Source organism: Callithrix jacchus, chromosome 8, assembly GCF_049354715.1.
Source record: "Callithrix jacchus isolate 240 chromosome 8, calJac240_pri, whole genome shotgun sequence".
Lineage (NCBI taxonomy): Eukaryota > Metazoa > Chordata > Mammalia > Primates > Cebidae > Callithrix > Callithrix jacchus.
In genome coordinates this window covers 51,769,425-51,782,853 of record NC_133509.1, presented here as the reverse complement: position 1 = coordinate 51,782,853, position 13,429 = coordinate 51,769,425, and the positions used below count along the sequence as shown (strand labels likewise).

General features: G+C 38.4%; 1 long non-coding RNA gene and 1 pseudogene across 3 annotated transcripts in view; both read right to left on the bottom strand.

Moving 5' to 3' along the window:
- LOC144577358 (uncharacterized) overlaps positions 1 to 13,429 on the bottom strand; it is a 282,043-nt gene that overhangs the window by 53,701 nt on the left and 214,913 nt on the right. The gene's annotated exons all lie outside the window — the stretch shown is intronic.
- LOC100396325 (small nuclear ribonucleoprotein 40kDa (U5) pseudogene) lies at positions 10,740 to 12,233 on the bottom strand (annotated as a pseudogene).

Genomic DNA, 13,429 nt, shown 5'->3' with positions numbered 1-13,429 from the left:
ACCTGGTTCAGAGGTGAAGGCTTCTTATAGTTCCTGCATTTGGTAAAATACAGACCTTATAGCATTCCCTCATAGACCTATGACCTCACACTCTGGCCTTTAGACTTTTTTCCTCCTTGAGAGTGAAATGGTTACTGAGGTTCTTCTATTAGATATGTTAGCAGTTTCTGTGAAAAAGAGGATTTTAATAATACTAAATTACAAAGAATTATGAGGCAGGGCTTACTCCTAGATACTAAGACAAACTCAGTTGAAGCTGACTGCATAAGCTCCTATGCAGGGCCATCTGTTTAGTTCTAATAGCATTTTCTTTCTTTCTTTCTTTTTTTTTTTAAATCTTTGTAGTTTGGTTTCAAACCCTGTCTGGGACACCTGCTGAATGTGAAATGAGATTGGTGAGTCTCAGTCCATTTGTGGCTGGCTAGAATTTTCCATCTTCCTGTCCAGAAAAATGGTCCATAAGGAAATTAAGTGAAAAGAGTTAGACGTCACACATGGATTCACGTGTAGGTGTACTGAAGGCCTAGATAATCTTCCTGTGTGAAAAGTACAATATAAATTCAACACTGGTTCATTGGTTCATCCACTTCTCTCAGCAGCTCTCTAACACCTGAGGTCTCTGATACCCTGAAGATGATGCAACTTTAGGGACATCTTTTTGCTATTCTAAGCCACTACATAATTTGAGCTGAGATTGTAACATGGTTTGAAATTGGCTGTATTTGCTGCTTCATTTAAACAGGATGGCATATGAAAATAGCGTAAGAGGTACATGTTCTATGCTTTTCTAAATTATGTAAATAGATTCTACATTATGTAAATAGAGATTTAAAGTCTCTCTAAATAATAATTAAAGAATATTCATAGTTTAAGAGTAAACAGATTGGATGCCTTCAGACCATATATTACCCAAGAGAAAAGGCGGACTATCATAATTTATTATAACCCAAGGCAATATTACCCTAAAGTGGTATGAATTTTGATTTCAAAAGTCAATAGGGTCTTTTCCATATAAATTTAAAGCCACCAAAAATTTCACTGCATTTACTAAATACACAATTAGTTTCTTGTTACAGATAATTTCTGTTGATCCAAATCTGGTTTGTCAGCATGGATTAATCAAAATCGTCAGGGATTGAGATCTGCATGGCTCAAGGGATCAGTTTCTGGGCTAGGAGCCCCTCACCCCAGGTCATTGTTTCCAATGCATAAAAAAGTTTCGAAAGGCCTATTTGACAGCTGGTGTGAAACAGACCAGCAATTTCAACTGTCTCCTGTGCAGATTCATTGTCTCTTATACTCAAAGACATTAGCACCTACTGTCTGAAGGTATATGTAAGGTGATAAGTTACTGCACTGTCAGCAACCTTAGTTATTATTCATAGATATGTCCATATTTATAATTTCCTATGGTAAGCAATAGCAGTTGCTATCTTCAAGACCTGCTGTATCTAGTTTTAAAATATTTATCTCTGTATGACATCTTCCTGTGGTTGAGACCAGTTGATCTCTGATAGACCAAGCTATTGTATATTCTTTCCTTTCTAGAACAAACTATAGAAATATTTATTTTCTAGACAGTGTATGTGTGTACATCTCCCTCCTTTGTTTGCCTTTCAGGTCTTCCCTAAAGTGTAGGTAATAAGGTTCTAATCTTTTATCACTACGTAACTTCAGGTCCAGGTCTTCACCAGTCCTATGGCTTCCCTAAAGAAATAGTGTCCTCTGGCAGTTCCTGGGTTAGATGATTGTCCGTCACAGTCTTTAGGAGGCTTTTAACTCCACCTGGGCATCCATAATGATCTATTGGGTAGAACTATGACGTAGAGCAGGTATGCCCTGCTCTACAGCCACATATTTCATCACTCTAGGTCAAAAAAAACCCTTTGATGATCCTCTTCCCTTCAGCCCTCAATCTGTTAAAGCCCTTAATAGCCTTGTTTATTCAAGATGAGTCAGGCAATCTGGTTTTCAAGAGTTTTCTGTTCTAGTCCCATAGATTTTCTTGTCAGGGACCAAACAACCTGTTTCTTTCCTGCCTTTGTAGAAAATTTAATGGATTTTTAATACAATTAGCCGTTCTCTAGTTAAGAAAGAAAAAAATCTGGTTACCCTGAATTAAAGAAAAGAGGGTCTAGCCATGTTGGATTATGTATTAAGTTTTTCTACCCTTTCTTTACTAAGATTTTTTTTTTTGAGACGGAGTTTCGTTCTTGTTACCCAGGTGTACAATAGCTCGATCTTGGCTCACCGCAACCTCCGCCTCCTGGGTTCAAGCAATTCTCCTGCCTCAGCCTCCCGAGTAGCTGGGACTACAGGCGTGCACCACCATGCCCAGCTAATTTTTACATTTTTAGTAGAGATGGGGTTTCACCATGTTGACCAGGATGGTCTCGATCTCTTGACCTTGTGATCCACCCGCCTCGGCCTGCCAAAGTGCTGGGATTATAGGTGTGAGTCACTGCGCCCAGCCTCTAAGATATTTTTAATGTATGGTTCTTCTATGAAACTACATCTAGGAAGCTCAACATAGTGACTGGTGCCTATAGTGACTGTTATATTGTGAATGCAAATTCATTATTTTTATTCACATAAAAAAGGGGGGCAGGTTTGTTTGCTTATGCCTGTAAGCCCAGCCCTTTGGGAGGTCAAGGCAGGCAGACCAGTTGAGGTCAGGAGTTTGAGACCAGCCTGGCCAATATGGAAAAACCCTGACTCTACTAAAGAAACTACAAAAATTAGCCCGGGTATGGTGTCAGGCACCTGTAATCCTGGCTACTCTGAAGGCTGAGGCAGGGTAATCGCTTGAACCTGGTGGGTGGAGGCTGCAGTGAGATGAGATCACGCCACTACACTACAGCCTGGGTGACAGAGAGAGACTCCATCTTGAAAAAGAAAAAAAAAAAAAAAAAAGAATGGGAAGCCTCTAGTGCTTTCTAATTTATTCTCCGAGGGGGCTCATGGTGAACTTTGGATGCTGTATAGTAGACAGTATAGTTCTCTACTACTGGTCCATGTCCATACAATGAAGCCAGCTTGGTAGAATGTCTCAGTTGATAAAGGTCATGCTCACAGGAATTTGTTGCTTTGTTATTAGTTATCCCTATGTCTGTGGCTACTTAATTTCAAGTCCTTTTGCTTTGGGATCAGAAAGGCCATCCCAGTGTCCACACCCTCCTCCAGCTCTGAGCTCTCCCCCTTCCAGGAGCAGCAGGAAATGGTGCAGGCTTTCTCTGCCCAGTCTGGGATGAAGCTGGAATGGTCTCAGAAGTGCCTTCAGGACAATGAGTGGAACTACACCAGAGCTGGTCAGATCTTCACTGTGCTCCAGACCAAGGGCAAGATCCCAGTGGAGGCCTTCAAGCAGATTCCCTGAAAGAAGCCCTTCCATGTCTTCTTTGTCTTCGCTCACATCCTCTTTGTTTCCTCTCTTCACCGGCCGAAGGCCATGCCCAGGAGTGGCGTTGGAGGCCTGGCCGATCAGGAAGCCAAAGTTAACTGGCAGGCTGCAATGCCATAACCACCTCAAGAGCCACTTGCCCTCTGTATTTGCCCCACTCATGATCCCTGTTTATTTTCATAATAAAGAGTGACGTTAGGGAGATCTAATTAAACCAAGAAATTTGCCTTCCTGGATTTCAGATGTCAGGGAAGTAGCCCAAGAGAATTATCTTCCATTTCCAAATTGTGGACCCAAATTGCTCCGAACTGACTTGAGTGCTCCTGGCCATAAGGCTAGAGGTGTGGGAGGAAGGAGGAAGCTCTTCTGGTTTCAGGTAAATGAGTGGAGTTGTCCTAGCTATGTGGTTTCCTTCTCAGTCCAGGGAGGAGAAGACAGACAGTTACTTTCATAGAATGTCTTGGTTGAGGACAAAGAGCTGCTGGATGCACCCAGAGGGGATTTACTATTGTCCTGGAGAAGGCCATCACTAAGTAGAAACACTGAATTCTTTGGAATTTAAATTTTTCCAGTGTCCCGATAGCTTCTTGTATACATTTCAATTACATCATCATAGTGAACTTCAATCTTTTACCAGTTTTCCTTCCCAATGAATAATAAAGACAGTAACTATAGATTATTTATCTTTACAGAACAAGGATAGAATCTGACATATTACCTGCACTCAAGAAATGTGACGAATGAATGCATGGGCGAATCCAGAGAGGAACATGAGATGTTCCTTACTTCTTTTGTATCCTATTCTTTCCTTTTGGTGATGGTGACTTAGAGATGGAATCGTTACGTATCAGTACAGTATAGTTGGTAAGCACTCAAGTGCCATGTGCTTAATTTGAATTCCGATGTTTAGTACATTTTAGTTACGTGATTTTGAACAAGTATACAGATAAATATCTCTATCTGTAAAATCAGTATAATGCTTACTTTATTTGGCTATTGCGAGGATTAAATAACATACAGTTCTTGACACCTATAAATGACATTATTAGTATATCACTGCCATCAAAGTGAGAATATGTCCAGCTTGCTGCTACTGAGTCTTGGTGAGAGGGAGAAATCATTTATAGCATCAAGTAAGAATGCCTGATTTATTGTTTTCGGTAATGCTAAAGAATGGACTAACCCCTAGTTATTGTGTATCCCCCAGGTGATTTGTTTTACCAGGTAAAAATACGTGTCTTCCCTATTCTAATTTCCTCTAGAGAAATAAAATCTAATTATTTAGTCGAGGAAATTCCTTTTTTCTTCTGGGTGGCCAAGGTGTGTGCATGTAGGGGGAGATGAGTAGAGCCTGATAGGAACCATGTTTCAGTGTCCAGCAATCCTGGGGGCACTGAGGGAGAGTGTGAGTGCATAAATATGGAATGCTAACATTCTGAGCAAGCCAGAGAGAATGTACCTAGATTCCAAGTGTGGACTAGAAATGCAAGGGAAAACAGGCACTGGTTAACAGAAAGTTCAGGAAGAATTCTGACATTGGAAAGGTAGATTTCCAATGGAGTGAATATGGATGATGCCTGGAGGAGAGAAAACATCTTAACCTAGAATCTTTGCACACAGCAGCAGAATGGTAGTCTGCTAAATAGTTGAGGTAATGAGTGCCCATAAAACCAATATAAGGTAAGAAAAAATATTTCTGGAAAGATTAGACGATCTCTAGAGTCTAAATTTCCCTGGGGAAATGTAGTTATTTCATATTTACAGGTTTCTTTTCATTAAAAAGAAACATTTACTTAAGTCTATATTTCCTATTTTTCCTTAATTTATTTGCATTTATAACTGTGCTAAAATAAATTGGTAACCCAGCAATACATAGGTACCATTTTTTTTTCTTGCCATTGACCAGTTCTAAATAATCATTAAATAAAAGAACTTCACAAACCCAGACCTTGATTTGAAAGATACCCTGAAGATTTACAACATGCTAAACCAGGGAAAAACTTGGGAGTACTCAGTACAATACATTTTGCTCTCCATCATAATCAGTTTTCCAGCCTCCATGTCGATAAAACTTTTTCTCCTTTTTCACAATGGTTTACAACTGAAATAATTTAATACAACAGTTGTTATATTTTTATTGCAAGCTTATAAAACTGGTACCGTAAGTCTTTTCTATGCAATATATTACCAAAAAGTGACAGTGGAGAAGAGGAACTGATGATTACTAAAACTATAATTCAATCTTCAAGTTCTGAAGATGTCATAAAAACGTCTTCTGCTTTACTTGCATATGGCAGATACTATGAGGATGCCTCAAATGAACTCTCTCTGGATATTCAATCTCTCCTTAGGCATTATTTTATATACAATAAAAAAGGGACTTCACAATGCAAATGCAACTGTGATTCAAGCCCAATAGTTCTTTTGTCAAATAGGATTTTCTTTTATGAAGTTTCGTCTTAGAATTAATTTTGATACCAATTCCTGTCAAGCTGAAATTGAGCTGAACCAAGTGAGTCTATTCCTCTTTGCGCTGACTTGAAGGAAGTGGTAATTGGAAAAAATGCAGAGATTTTGTACTGTGCTAAAGAAAATTTAACTCATCATGCTACATATTGTCAATCTTGTGTAAAGTATATAAATGGTACATAGTAACATTCTATAAATGTCTGTTTTTCATATATTTTAAATCCCCTCTTTACTACTTTTCATCTTATATTAGTCAAAGAAAATTATTTTCTAATTCTGACTAATTGTTGCTATAATCTGAAATGTCTGTGAAAATAAATTACAGATTCCTATAGTGTTTATGATTAACATTTTCCACAAAACTTAGGACACTAGCATGGAAGAAAATGTATTTCATTAGATAAAGAGGATGGATGGTTCGTTACTTGTACATTCTTGCCAACTGTTCTCTTTCAGTGATCTTATCACATCTGTACTAACGTCAGTCTAAAACAAAGAGGCATCAAAGTCCCCAAATCTCTTCTTTGACTGGCCAACATACAATTAATCTACTAATGATGTTGCAAATAAAATTAAAGAATTGTTATCTTTCTATTAACAGAGTTGCTTTGCCTTCTGTATCAATGCACTAAAGCAATGCTTTACAAAATCATTTAAAAATCTTCCTATCATGAGAATAATTAGTTTTTATTGGGAGGTGGAGGAATTGAACTTTCATAATATGGCTGCCTGGTCACATACAGTTGGAACACATACAGTTGGAAAGTAAAATTTTCCATTTATCCCCCAGCCTGAGAGAGTGAAGTTGACACTCTGTGGGTTTCTGCACTTTGTCTCCCAGCCAACGCAGCCCTGGCTGACTCCACAAGGGGTGAAAGCTCACAAACACTATGTGAGTGGTGTTTAATTCTCACCACAACAGAGGCTGCTAATCACATAACATTAGGGTGAATCATAATAATTATAAAAAGCTGAAGAGAGAGATTCAACAATAACATCAGCTCGACCACAGCTGTGATGGTAGTGATGAAAATGTGGTCTTTCACAGCCCATGGTAATGGGTTTGATTGAGACTCTGGAAACCTTTGGTGAAAGATACTTTGCCCCTTCCAGGTTAGCTTTTCTTTCTTTTTTTTTTTTTTTTTTGAGACAAAGTTTCGCTCTTGTTACCCAGGCTGGAGTGCAATGGCGCGATCTTGGCTCACCGCAACCTCTGCCTCCTGGGTTCAGGCAATTCTCCTGCCCCAGTCTCCTGAGTAGCTGGGATTACAGGCACGCGCCACCATGCCCAGCTAATTTTTTGTATTTTTAGTAGAGACGGGGTTTCACCATGTTGACCAGGATGGTCTTAATCTCTTGACTTCGTGATCCACCCGCCTCGGCCTCCCAAAGTGCTGGGAATATAGGCTTGAGCCACCGTGCCCAGCCTCCAGATTAGCTTTTCTAAACTACCTTTATAATAAGTAGAGTAAAAATAACCAATTTTGATAGTTTCTGGTGTTGGAAGGAGCTCAAAACATTCTCCTCTAGCATCCTGAAGTCCTATTCATCTATAGAGTAATAATTTATTTCAGAGTTACTGTTTTCCAGCAGGTCTCAACTTGTACAGCTGTTAGCTTTTGAGTCTTACTGAAATTTTAATTTGTTTGATCTCATTTTACTCTTCTACATATGTAACCCCCTGTAATGGATTTTATTTGCCCTAGGAAAATTTGGAGAACAATAAAGAAGAGCCTATTCTTAGGAGTTTTCAAATTCGAGAAAAATTGCACATTTTAAAATAGGAAAAAGTCAGGCAATGGGTATGAAGTGCAATATAGAAAAACTGATACAGTTAGTCATTACTGATTAGTTTGCTTTTCAAGTTTTGGGGGCAAAGAAGGCTTCATAGTCCCTACTGATTATAGTTTGCTTTCCATATCTTGGGGGCAAAGAAAGCTTCTTAGACTTTCTGTTGTTCATCAAGCTGAAATGCCTTGCAACATTAGTTGCAAGAGAGGCAGAGATATTTAGAAGCCATGAATTACAAGGGGAAGTTGAGCTACCATTAGCCCCAGAGTTAAGTATTAGGATTGGCTTCTAAGTAGCACTGACTAACCTCACTCTTTGAATATACAGAAGATGCAGCATGTTTAAAATAAAAACACAGGACTTCAGCCATATTTATTTATTGATTTATTTACTTGAGACAGAGTCTTGCTCTGCCACCCAGGCTGGAGTGCAGTGGTGCAATCTTGGCTCACTGCAACCTGTGCATCCTGGGTTCAAGCGAGCACCTCCAGCTAATTTTTGTATTTTCAGTAGAAACGGGGTTTCAACATGTTGACCAGGCTGGTCTCAAACTCCTGACCTCAAATAATCCATTCACCTTGGCCTCCCAAAATGCTGGAATTACAGGTGTGAGCCACCATGTCCAGCCATATTTATAAGTGAATTGTAGCATACTGAATCTTACTAGGAAGTCAAAAAGTAGTCCTAGTTGACAAATAAATGAAGTGATACATGTATTCTATGCAAATGTGCCATAAAACAAAGAGTCTCATATGTTCTAGCTAAGGCATCTGGGTGGTTTTTAAAGAATTTTTTTTCTTCTTAAAATATGATGCAATGATCCAATGTGGTGCTAATTAAGGTGATAAAATCTACAAAGTCTGAGTCATGAAGAAAAAGTTGAAAACTCTGACACAGTTCAATAGAAGAGGCACCAGGTGCTTTTCAAATGCCATGTTATCAAGCCAAGCTGCTATGAGGTTGCATAATTCCAAACTAGGGTCTAGGCAATTTATCCCAGTTGTATACTTGTAGCCCACCTATTCTGGCTGATTTGATATTAGTTTGGCAAGGCAGTTTTTGGGCTAAATAATGCTGGGGCTTATAGCAAGTTCATTTTAAATTTTTGGCAAACATGAAAACATTTATATTCAGAAGTTACATAGTTACTTAGGCAAATGGCTACTTAAATGCATGCATCTTTATTTGATTCCTGAACTACAAGAGGTAACGATGATAATAACCATCATAATGACAAAAACTAATGGTATTGAATACCTACAGGCATTGTATTAGGTATATTGACTGCATTATCTCATTTGATTCTCACAACATCCAGAGGCTGCATTTTGTTGTTATACCTATTTTACAGATGAATAAATTGAGGCTGAGAGAAGTAAAAAAATGGGGCTTTCTGAATTGGGTGGAAATTTGGCCTCTACTGAGTATCAGAAACATTCTGGGATAACAAATGGAATCATCCTGTTCTTCTGTGATTATTGGCTCTTAGCAGCAGTGCGGCTTTAGGAATAAATATAGTGCACGAGTTCTATAAATGTGCCTCTTAATAAGTTAATAAAACAGAGATATTCTCATTGCCTCTCCATCAAAGTTTCAGGGGAAAAATGAGAATATTAAATGCAGTAGGATAGGGAAGATCTGCTCCATTTGCTCTGCAATGATAATCTTTTACAAAAGAGGATTTTTATTATTAATTCTTTGCCTTCTGGGGATATTATAATTTTCTAGAATGTAGAACTGCCTTAAGCACAGTAATTTGCTGAGCTAGACTGAATCTCAAAATGTTTCAAATGAGCTGATAAACAACTGCATAATTAGCCATTATTAGATCAAGTCTGTATGTTACTGATATCCACATGAACAAACCAATGGATAGGCAAATTGTAGATGCAGTTTTAAAAACTAAGAGCCTGTGTTGTATTTTTACATGCTTTGTAACTTGTTCTTTAAAGAATTAAAAACCACATTTCATTTGCCCCTTAAAAAAAGAAATTTAGATTATTCTATCAAATAAATCCTTAGAGACTTAATCATTAAATACATACTGCCCTGTATGAATAATGAAGGATTTGTGTGGTGAATGCAACTCATGCTGTAAAAATGACTAGATGGTGGGATTTTTCTTTTCAGTTAAAACTTGCCTCAAATCTATTGCTTGCATGGGTAATGCTCTTTCATCCTCCTTTTGAGTTTTGGTTTAAGTCCAAAGTATGAAATACATTTGGCCTTGATTATGAAAATAAAAGGTTTTGGATGCTCAACTAAGAAAAGGAAAATGCAGTTGGTTTTTATGCTTAAACGTGCATACCTTATTAAGGGGCTAGCATGAGTACAAAATGTACCCATATTACAATTAAACCTCTCTTTCTTATCATTTTTCAAGAACTTCTCACTGGATCATAAAACACCTGGGCTGGAATTTGTCATGTAGAGTTACAACCTAGGTGTAAGATTTTTGTTTTTTTTTGTTTTAATATTAAAATCAACTCACAACAGTTTTGAGGACCAAATAAAGAAAAGAGAAAGATTTCATTTAAACAAGGTTGTACTTTATGCTCTGAACTCGGAGGTCACAAAGCCAAACAGATAAAAGTACCAGCAGAAAGAGAAGCAGCAGCAATTTTCCTGAAGATTTCTAAATTAGAGAATTCATATTTTATATTAAATGGCTTAGCTGTCCTCCTATTTGGGGGGCAGAAGAGGTATAATTTTTTGAAATTCCTTGCAGATCAATTATTCTGATTTTTGTCGATTAGTATTTCAGATGTCAGAGCATAAACGCTAATTTGAAATTATGCAAGGGGCGTAAGACGATGTGTAAGCCTAGCCAGAGAATCATTTGTCACTACATTAAAAAAACTATTTTGAACTTTGACAACTTTAACACCTCTAAAATTCGAATACCCTTCCTATGCTTCCCATTATCACTGATACTCCATTTGATGCCAACTAATAGCCTATGTAAAATTTTATTGTTGTTGAGCTCAAGTTCTGCCATTATTACAATGATTATTTATCCACAATCTGATTTCTATTTTAGTCTCAGCCTTAATTTATTACAGACCTTGAGTCCCTGTTACTTTTTTTTTTTTTTTTTTTTGTAAAAAGGCATCTATTTGGCTTTTAATACAAAATGACTTAGAGAATGACAGAGAGAAAATATCATACAAGCTAGTTACTTAAAAAAAAATTTTCAACCAACAAATTTGTCACATTGGGCCTGCATTAGAAAACAGAAAACAAATAAAACAGTCCCTGAAATCTGGCAGGTGGTTTTTAGAAGCCATGGGGAGCTTGCCTTAGTCATCCTGGTGAAACGGGACAGAAGTGGTTTTTGGAATACGGCCACCGCCTCCTCTGTTTCTTGCTAGTAATGGTCATCTGAAGGGAGGGTGCTAGCCCGGGCAGCCAACATTTGACGTCACTTATGCAGTCTGAGGTCTTAAACACAAGCAGCCTTGGAATCTTCTATTCCATATCTTCACTGAATCTCTCCCATATACAGTCTCTTGTCACTCGATGCTGAGATAATGATGGGCTCGTCAGGGTGGAAAGCGACTTCATTGATGGAGCCAGCATGGCCAGGCAGCTTATACAATATTCTCCTGCTTGTAGTATCCCACACATACACAAACCTGTCGGCTGAGCAAGCTGCTATTTTACTTCCATCTGGTGACCAAGAACATCTCAGAAGGTTCTTTTCAAAGTTGTGCACATTTCCTTGAAATATCTTTACACACCTCTCTTTGGGGGCAAATGGCCGGACATCCCAGACACGAACTGTATTATCCATTGCATTGGACAAGAGGTAAGAGCCTTCAGAACTTAAACTCAGGCCAGTCACTGAATCTGCATGGCCTCTCATGGTGTAGGTTAGCTTGTTCTGGCGCAGGTCCCAGACCTTGATATCATTGTCTATTCCACCAGAAATAATCTGATCACTTGTGTCATTGAAGGTCACCGCTAGTACCTGGTATGTGTTCTGAAATGTCTGGATGGCTGCTTTCTTCCGGATGTCCCAAAGCTTAACTGTGCCATTGTCACTGCCAGTGCAGACAAGTTGAGGGCCTCTCCTGGCTGGATAACAGGAATTCACAAAGGAAGTATGTCCCTTTAGCCTTTTAACCCTCTCACCTGTTTCGCTATCCCACACAGTCACAGTTTTATCTGTGGAAGCTGAGAAGAGCATACTGCCATCTGTGTTGTAATGCAGTTCCATCACTGCTCCACTGTGTCCCTTCAGTGTGGCATAGTTATCACAGTCACCATAGACATTCCATAACAATATCAGTCGGTCAAATCCTGCAGATGCTAAGGTGGACCCGTTGGGGTGGAACTTGCAGCAGTATACTTCCCCTTTGTGTCCAGAGAGCAGCATGATTGGGGCTTGAAGGGAGGAACACCTTGGAGGTCCCGCTTGCAGCAAAGCTCCCGGTGTCGCCTGCTGCTGCCCGGCTCCAGGGCCCGACCCCGTCGCTCCCAATAGCAACTCATGGCGCTGCCGCTTGACTGGGACCGGCGGCAACTCTGGGCCCTTACGCTTCTGCTGTTCTATCATGGCGGCAACCGGTCCCCTGTTACTCTTTTTATACTTACACTTATTCAACTAGCCCTTTCACTTTATAAATTGGCATTCATCTTACTTGCAATATTTGCATAGTTGCTCAGATATATCATTTATACCCTCAGCGTTAGAGGTATAAGGCCATCTAGGCTCTCAATCCAACAAGGAGTGCCAATTTCTTTTTCTAAAAGTGTCCCAGCTGAACTCAGTCAATGATGAAAAAACAAGACCTTTGATTCGTAAGGTATCAACAATAATTGTGTTGGTGTTTTTTGAAGGCACTGGAAAGGTTTTCAACTATTTTAGAATGTTCTGACTTTGTCAGGAACATTTTGCCTTCATGTATTTGATAGGTAATCTTATCTGTATATTTTGTATCCTTTTGTTCTAAACTCATAAAAATGACACCAGTATTCTACAATGTCCAAGATACCTCATTAGGATTTTATTAATGAGCCTTTTAAAGGCAATCCCTCCCTAAAAGGGAAATTACATTTGGTTCAGAAAAAATGAACTTATACAATTAAAGATCTGAATTGATTTAAGGCTCTGCAGCTGAGAAATTTAAGTAGATTTCAAATTTGGAGCAATATACTGTCATGGTCCCAGAATAAGAATATTATTCCTAATTTGATTATACTTTCACAACGTGTAATGCTACATTTTTCAGAATTAGGTAAATATTATTACAGAAATATGGGTCATTACTTAGTTTCAGTTTTATGCATAAATAAAATGCTAGGGAAAAAGTTTCACTGAATTTTATTTCAATCCATTGTCTCCCCATCTGACATTACTATAAATCCCACTGACATTATAATAAAGTAAACCACAGTTTTGCTATTAATGACACATACAAAACAGCTTGTCTGGCATTTGATTCCTAGAAAACCTTTGAGATCTAAAGTTACACCTCACAAATGCATAACTGTAATGGATACTGAATACTTTGGGTAGGCTTTTGATCTGGAAGGATTCTGAAAAACCTTTATAATGGACAATGTTTGTATTTTTACATTAAAAGACTCATAAAACCAAATGAAAACACATTGACAGTACTATAATCAAAGAAGGAAAAAAGACCTCCAACCATTTAAGTAAGTTGTTTCCTTACAAATGTGGATGGAAAAATACTGCGAAATCAACTGCCAGAATCAAAAGTTAACAGACCATGATTGTAACCATCATTTACTTCTGACTTGTTT